This window comes from Sapajus apella, unplaced genomic scaffold, assembly GCF_009761245.1.
Source record: "Sapajus apella isolate SASKATOON/1434 unplaced genomic scaffold, GSC_monkey_1.0 scaffold2, whole genome shotgun sequence".
In the NCBI taxonomy this organism is placed as follows: Eukaryota; Metazoa; Chordata; class Mammalia; order Primates; family Cebidae; genus Sapajus; species Sapajus apella.
In genome coordinates, this window is record NW_022436942.1 from 17,288,343 (window position 1) to 17,296,753 (window position 8,411).

Below are 8,411 nucleotides of genomic sequence, written 5' to 3' on the forward strand. Positions count from 1 at the left end.
CAATTATTTTTTGACTACCAAAATACAGAAATAATTCTATATTATTAAGATGAACCAATTTGAAACCTCATTACATTCTACTTATGGCTGGCTGCCTTCCCAATTGGGAAAAGTAATGGTACACTCACAGAATGCTAGAAAAATTTTTCCTCCACTGTTTTACTATATGAACAGATAGTAAAATTAACTCTGATCAATAAAACACATATTGAGCTTTAAAAACAAATTTTAAAAAGCAAGCACACTTGCAAATGGAGCATGTAGTGGACCTTGGAAATCCCTTGGTGGAAAATAATCTCTAGAAGCTCCCTTTTCCCACAGAGGTGACAGGGGCCTAGTGTCAGGACCCCTTTGAGAATCAGTTAATGTATCAGAGCTTGATTCTCCTCTTGCATTGGTAATCTGATGGTTCAGAGGGTTCCCTGGGCCTCTTGAGCCTCTTCCTTCTCTCCTTGGAAGCAAAGGTGAGAATCTGGGTGGACCCTCCATTAAAGTTGGAGGAGGCAGAAAAGCTCTCATTTCAGATGAAGGCTGACCCAATGGTGAGGGGCCATATGGGGAAGGCTCTCTGCCAAATGGTGCATTTGGAACATCCAGTACATACGGATTTTTTCCTAAAAGTTCAAATTTAAACTCTATTTCAGTTAATTTTTGTCTGTTATGAGCATTTTCTTTCCTTAAATCATTGAGATTTCGTTCAGCAGTTCCAGGTGCAAACCAATTATCATGCGCTTTTTTCTAATAGGAAATAGTGCACCCTTGATAATAATGCATCGTTCTCTCCAATTCTTCTTCAAGATCTTTGGCTCTCTTTCTATAGGTCTCCAGCTTTGCGGTGGCATGGCTGATCCTTTTGTCTACTTTAGAAAGTTTCTCTTCTTTCTCTAACTGGTAATTTTCCTCTGTTAATTTACTATAGAGTTTCATTTCATTTTCTTGATATAATTCAGTCATTACTGTAAGTTTCTGTTGAAGCTTCTGATTCTCACTTTCAAAATGTGTTTTCTGACTGCAAAGGTGCTTGTTTTCATTCTCAAAAGTTTTAATATGCTCTGTAAGCTTTTCCTTTGTTTTATCAACTTCAGATAAATGAGTATAAATTTGGGTTCTTCTCCTTCTAAGCTTTTGAAAGAAGCATTGAACTTAGCAGCATGAATCAGTTTCTTCAAAGCTCCGTTTGAGGATGACCTAAGTACACACCATTTTGTGATTCACTGTTCAGTTCTAACTCCACGTTGTCTTCATCCATTCTGTCTTCTCCGAGCTTATCAGCCCAATCTTCATCTTCAGCAAGTGTTCAGAGTCTTGATGTGACTGTCTTTATCACTGAGAACTTGTTCTGCGTGTACTTTGGAGTCTTCCAATGCTATTTTCTGTTTATTAAGTTCAATCACTTGTTCTTCCCATACTTCAGCTTCTTGCAAAAGCTGTCTCTGGCTTTCCTGAAGTTGAGAATTTTCATCCAAAGCATCTCTTATTGCTATCTTCAGTGGTTCTTCATTCATTGGAAATAGTCTTGAAGGTCATTTTGGCTTCAGCTACTTGTGATTTGAGAGATTTTGACTCATCTTCTAGAGACTGTATCCTTTTTGAAATATCTGCCATCAGTTCATTTTGTTCAGACTGTTTCAATTTCTCTTCTTTTAACTCTCTTACTAGACATAGTATTTCTTCCTCAAGTTCCACATTGAACCTGTTCAGATTTTCATACGTTACCTTCAAGCTTTGTGCTTCTGTTGCCTCCTTCTCAAAGCTGGCATCCTTTAAAGATGACTCCGCTTCATGGCCTTCATACTCTTTTTGAATAAGGCCAAATTTTTTTCTTCAGTTAGTCTAGAAAGCATTTTAGTAAGCTTTTTCTCTCTTCCCACATAAATCCAACTCCTAACCAATCTAAAACCTCTTCACAAAAAAAAAAAAAAAAAAGAGAAGAGCAAACAATCCAAAAATAGCTGCCCATATCACCTATTCCCATGGAAAACCGTAAGAATTAGAATCTGCTCCCATACTTTGACTCAGTGTTGCCACAGTGCTGCGTAGCACTTCCAGAACTAGCCTCAAGTATGGCTGAGGGGTAGCCTGGGGCTCCTACGTAGTGACAAGGCTGCTCTGGCAGTTGCTGCAGTACCACTGGTCTGCTGGGATCACAACAAAGGGCACAGAACAAGCAGCCTTCTGTCTGGAACCTGAATCCACAGGGGGCCACCAGACTGGACCACTGCAGAGCCAGCTGCAGGGGGAGCTGGGAAATGCTGGGGAGCTGGAAGACATGGGGTGGGGGTAGTGCTGGGGGATGCAGGCACCCACAGGCCTCATAGGCCCATGCTGCCTTTTTCTTTTTTATTTTTACTTTATTTTTAGAGATGGCTTGTCATGTTGTCTAGGCTGGTCTTGAACTTCTAGCCTCCAGCGATCCTCCCATCTTCCTCAACTAATCTTGGCATTTCAACTTCCACACTTTCCCCCAACTAGAATAATTTCACAATTTCAAAATCCTATTCATCCTTCTCTGACTAAGCCTTTGTTAATACCGTAACTGAAAAGGCTCTTCCACCTTTAATTATCCTTACTACTTGTATAATACTGAATTTCACAGTCTCACACAAAAATTATGCAAAACATAATTTTGCAGGCATGTTTCTCATCTGAATTATATATACATTTGAGCTAAGACCTGTCTTAATCATCTTTATATGTCCACATAGGTAGAATGCAAGTAACAAGACACAACACTTAAGATACTTATGGGTTTTTTTCTTAGAAAAATGTCTCAAGTCATAGATACTTATGTTTTTTAATAAACTTTGAGATTTTCTTTTAAAAAGCCTTTAAACAATTAAAAAAAAAAAAAGGCCTGTAGCTGCTTATCTGATTCCTCATTTCAGGACTTCAATAAATTGTGAGAACCTAATAAGAATTTCAGGCCCATATTTGCTGTCAGTGGCTAAGGGTAGGAGCATATACTAAGTAGGAGGCTACCACTGGAAAAAGTCTGGCAGTCAGGATACGACTTATTCTACAGGTGATACTAAGTAGCTGATTTAACACTTACACACATCATTTAATTTTTTTTTTTTTTTTTTTTTTTTTTGAGACAGTGCCTTACTCTGTTGTCTAAGCTGGAATGCAGTGGCACAATTCAGGCTCACTTCACCCCCACCTTTGGGATTCAAGCAATTCTCCTGCCTCAGCCTCCTAAGTATCTGGGATTACAGGCATCCACCACCACACCAGGCTAATTTTTATATATTTAGTGGAGATGCAGTTTCACCATGTTGGCTGGGCTGGTCTTGAACTCCTGACCTCTAGTAATCTGCCGCCTCAGTCTCCCACGGTGCTAGGATTAGAGTATAAGCCACTGCTCCCAGCCCATATCATTTAACATCTAAAGGCTATAGCTACTTCATCTAGAAAATGAGTTTAGATTAAATGACTTCCATATCTACCTCAGTTCTTAAAACAGAAACAAAACATATTATTTTATGGCCTCTGATATCAAAAGACTTTTTTAGAGCCATGTTAGGAAGGAGTAGTAAAAGCAACATTCATCAAGCTTCAGCTCTAATCCCTAACAAGGGCTCTGCTGCCAATCAGGTTAGAATTGCAAAACAAGTTAGGATACGATTAAGATCTCTAACAAAGTAACCCAACAAACCAAATACTTCAACTAACTCAAGTCATTAGTGTGCTATTTTAGAATAAGGGGGTAAGTCACAAAAAAACCATTAAGTTTCAGAAAACATACTCCATGGTAGCGGTCTGCAAACTGTGGCCCATCACCCACCTATTTGTATTAATAAAGTTTGATTGAGCACAGCCATGCCCATGTGTTTACTTGTTGTCTATGGATGCTCCTGCATTGCAAGACTGGAGCTGAGTAGCTGTGACAGAAAACATGGCCCTGCAGAGCCCAAATAATTAACTATTTGGCTCTTTGCAGAAAGTTTGCCAACTCCTGTCCTAGGGAACTATAAAAAATGCAATTGGTAATGGTTTTAAGAAGTTTTGGCTAATGTTCACAAAAGAATGCCCCAGAAACTATTAAATACTATATGTTTCAAAAGCATCAGGCTGGGAGTGGTGGCTCATGCCTGTCATCCCAAAACTCTGGAGCCAGTGCAGGAGGATCACTTAAGCCCAGCAGTTTGAGACTAGCCTGGGAAACAGGCTGAGACCTCATCTCTGAAAAAAAAAAAAAAAAGTAAAAATAATTAGCCAGGTGTGGTGGTTCACACCTGTAGCCCTAGCTAACTCTCAAGGCTGAAGAGGAAGGATTGCTTGAACCCAAGAGGTTGAGGTTGCTGTAAGCCATGATCATACCACTGCACTACAGCCTGGGTGACAAGACTAAGAGGCTGTCTCAAAAATAAAAATACTTAAAAAGCATCAGATAGGCTTGCTCTGCAAAGATCTTAGATTTTCATAATCAGAAATACCTAGAATTGTTTGAAAACCCCCAGTCTTAGCTGAAAATGAAATTTGAGCCTACAAAGATGACAAAAGATCACAATATAAGCTGTGTGGTGTACAGTCTAGAACATAGTCTTAGTTTCCCACAATTTAGTTTCCCAGAGAAAGAAAAGACAGGAGAGGAATGCACTTTCACAAACTGGTGAATGGTGACACCCAATGATGACTATAACATTCTCAAATAAGAGAAACTAAAATTAAGGAAAAAAAAAAAAAAAGCTGGCCCAAAGGTTTTCCAAGATGGCCAAATAGAGGCAGCTCCAAGAATGCAGTTTGCAGCGAGAGAGATGCAGAAGTCGAGTGGTGTCCATAGTTCCAAATGAGGTACCAGGTTCATTTTGTGGGTCTGGTTGGACAGTGGTTATAAACCAAGAGGGTAAGGTGAGGCAGAGCGGGGCACTGCCACACGTGGGAGGTATGTGCAACTGACTGGAGGATCGGGGGCTCTCCCCCTCTGGGACTTTGGTTCGGATACTGTGCTTCACCCATGCACTCCACAGCCCACAGAACAGGAGATCTTCACCATGCTGAAAAGCCCCAGCTAGCCACCTGAACAAGGATAAGCAGCAGCTCTGGCAGAGCCGGGGTTGAAGGCACAGATCTAGGTGGAAGCATTGGCTGACATCGAGAAAGCCTGTGGGATGGAGCTACCTGTGCCCCAGAAAGAAAGAGAACTGAAAGCAGGGAATCAGGCAATATGGCTGGGAGGATCTGTCCCACACAAAACCCAGCAGGCTGAAGCCCTCTCACTTGAGAATATTGCAGCCAACACATCAGTTAGAGTGCAACCAGGAATGATTGAGCTTGGTGGGGGGAAGGGCAGCCACCATTGCAGAGGCAGCCTGAATCTTCCTGATTAAACAAAAGATGCAGGAAATCTAAGCAGCAGCTCTACTGAATCTGTGGCAGCCCACCAGCACCTCTGCAGGCAGACAAAGGAAAGGCTGCCTCCCCAAGTAGCTACCTGAAATCAAAGCTAGATAAATCCAAGAAGATGGGAAGAAACCAGCAAAAAAGGATAAAACCATCAAAGACCAGAATACTTCGCACCCACCGAGGAACACAACTCCTCACCAGCAAGGGAACAAAACAGGATGGAGAATGAATTTGATGAACTGACAGAAGCAGGCTTCAGAAAGTGGGTAATAACAAACTTCTCTGAGCTAAAGGAACATGTTCTAAGCCAAGGCAAAGAAACTGAATACCTTGAAAAAAGGTTAGATGAAATGCTAACTAGAATAACAAGCTTAGAGAAGAACATAAACGACTTGATGGAGCTGAAAAACACCGCACAAGAACTTCGTGAAGCATACACAAGTTTCAAAAGCCAAATCGATCAAGCAGAAGAAAGGATATCAGAGACCTAAGATCAACTCAAGGAAATAAAATGAGAAGCCAAGAAAAGAGTGAAAAGAAATGAACAAAGCCTCCAAGAAATATGGGATTATGTGAAAATACCTAATCTATGCTTGATCAGTGTATCGGAAGATGATAGGCAGAATGAATCCAAGCTGGAAAACAGTCTCCAGGATATTTTCCAGGAGAACTTCCCCAACCTAGCAAGGCAGGGCAACATTCAAATACAGGAAATACAGAGAACACCACAAAGATGCTCCTCAAGAAGAGCAACCCCAAGGCACATAATGGTCAGATTCACCAGGGTTGAAATGAAGAAAAAAATGCTAAGGGCAGCCATAGAGAAAGGTCAGGTCACCCAAAAAGGGAAGCCCATCAGACTTACTGCAGATCTCTCAGCAGAAACCCTACAAGCCAGAAGAAAGTTGGGGCCAATATTCAACATCCTTAAATAAAAGAATTTTCTTTTTACTTAGAAGTGAGTTGGCTTTGCAGGCTCCCTTTTGGTTCCACATGAAGTTTAAGGTGGTTTTTTCCAGTTCTGTGAAGAAGGTCATTGGTAGCTTGATGGGGATAGCAGTGAATCTATAAATTACTTTGGCCAGGACAGCCATTTTCACAATATTGATTCTTCCTAACCATGAGCATGGAATGTTTTCCCATATGTCTGTGTCCTCTCTTATTTCCTTGAGCAGTGGTTTGTAGTTCTCCTTGAAGAGGTCCTTTACATCCTTTGTTAGTTGTATTCCTAGGTATTTTATTCTCTTTGTAGCAATTATGAATGGCAGTTCATTCTTGATTTGGCTCTTTTTAAGTCTGTTATTAGTGTATAGGAATGCTGGTGATTTTTGCACATTGATTTTGTATCCTGAGACTTTGCTGAAGTTGCTTATCAGTTTCAGGAGATTTTGGGCTGAGATAATGGGGTCTTCTAAATATACAATCATGTCGTCTGCAAATAGAGACAATTTGGCTTCCTTCTATCCTAACTTAATACCCTTTATTTCTTTTTCTTGCCTGATTGCTCTGGCTAGAACTTCCAATATTATATTGAATAGCAGTGATGAGAGAGGGCATCCTTGTCTAATGCCAAATTTCAAAGGGAATGCTTCCAGTTTTTGCTCATTCAGTATGATATTGGCTATGGGTTTGTCGTAAATAACTTGTATTATTTTCAGATACCTTCTGTCAGTACCTACCTTATTGAGAATTTTTGCATCTATGTTCATCATGGATATTGGCCTGAAGTTTTCTTTTCTTGCTGTCTCTGCTGGTTTTTGGTGGCAGGATGATGTTGGCCTCATAAAATGATTTGGGAAGGATTCCCTGTTTTTGGATTGTTTGGAGTAGTTTCAGAAGGAGTGGTACCAGCTCTTCTTTTTATGTCTGGTAGAATTCAACTGTGAACTCATCTGGACCTGGGCTTTTTTTTGTTGGTAGGCCATTAATTGCTTCCTCAACTTTGGCCCTCATTATTGGTCTATTCAGGGTTTCGACTTCTTTCTGGTTTAGGCTTGGGAGGATGCATGTGTCCATGAATTTATCCATTTCTTCCAGGTTTACTGGTTTATGTGCATAGAGGTGTTTGTAGTAATCTCTGATGGTGGTTTGTGATTCTGTGGAATCTGTGGTGATATCCCCGTTATCATTTTTTATTGCATCTATTTGATTATTCTCTCTTTTCTTTTTTATTAATCTGGCTAGCTGTCTGTTTATTTTGTTGATCTTTTAAAAACACCAGTTCCTGGATTTATTGATTTTTTTGGGAGAAAAAAAAAAGAGAAAGCAAAGAACTTTCAATCTAGAATTTCATATCCAGCCAACCTAAGCTTCACAAGTGAAGAAGAAACAAAACCCTTTATGTACAAGCAATTGTTAAGAGAGTTCATCACCACCAGCTCTAATTCCTAACAAGAGCTCTGTTTTTTGAGGGCTTTGTCTTACAATAGCTCCTGAAGGAAGCACTAAGCATGGAAAGGAACAACCAGCACCAGCCACTGCAAAAAAGAACCAAATGGTAAAGACCAATGACGTAATAAAGAAATTACACCAACCAAAGGGCAAAACATCCAACCAGTAACAAAACGGCAGGATCAAATTCACATATAACAATACTAAAGTTAAATGTAAATGGACTTAATGTCCCAATCTAAAGACACAGACTGGCAAACTGGATAAAATGTCTAGAATCATTGGTGTGCTGTATTCAGGAGACGCATTTCACATGCAAAGACACACACAGACTCAAAATAAAAAGATGGAAGAAAATTTACTAAGTAAATGGAGAGCAACAAAAGCGGGGGTTGCTATCCTAGTCTCTGATAAAACAGACTTTAAACCAACAAAGATCAAAAGAGACAATGAAGGGCATTACATGATGGTAAAAGAATCGATACAACAAGAAGAGCTAACTATCCTAAATATATATGCTCCCCAAACAGGAGCACCCAGATACATAAAGCAGGTTTTTAACAACCTACAAAAAGACTTAGACTCCCATACAGTAATAGTGGGAGATTTTAACACTCCACTGTCAATATTAGATGGGTCAATGAGACAGAAAATCAACAAGCATATCCAGGACT

General features: G+C 40.1%; 1 pseudogene; it reads right to left on the reverse strand.

Moving 5' to 3' along the window:
• Window positions 1–228: 228 nt before the first annotated feature.
• Window positions 229–2,022, reverse strand: LOC116557394 (annotated as a pseudogene).
• Window positions 2,023–8,411: the final 6,389 nt, after the last annotated feature.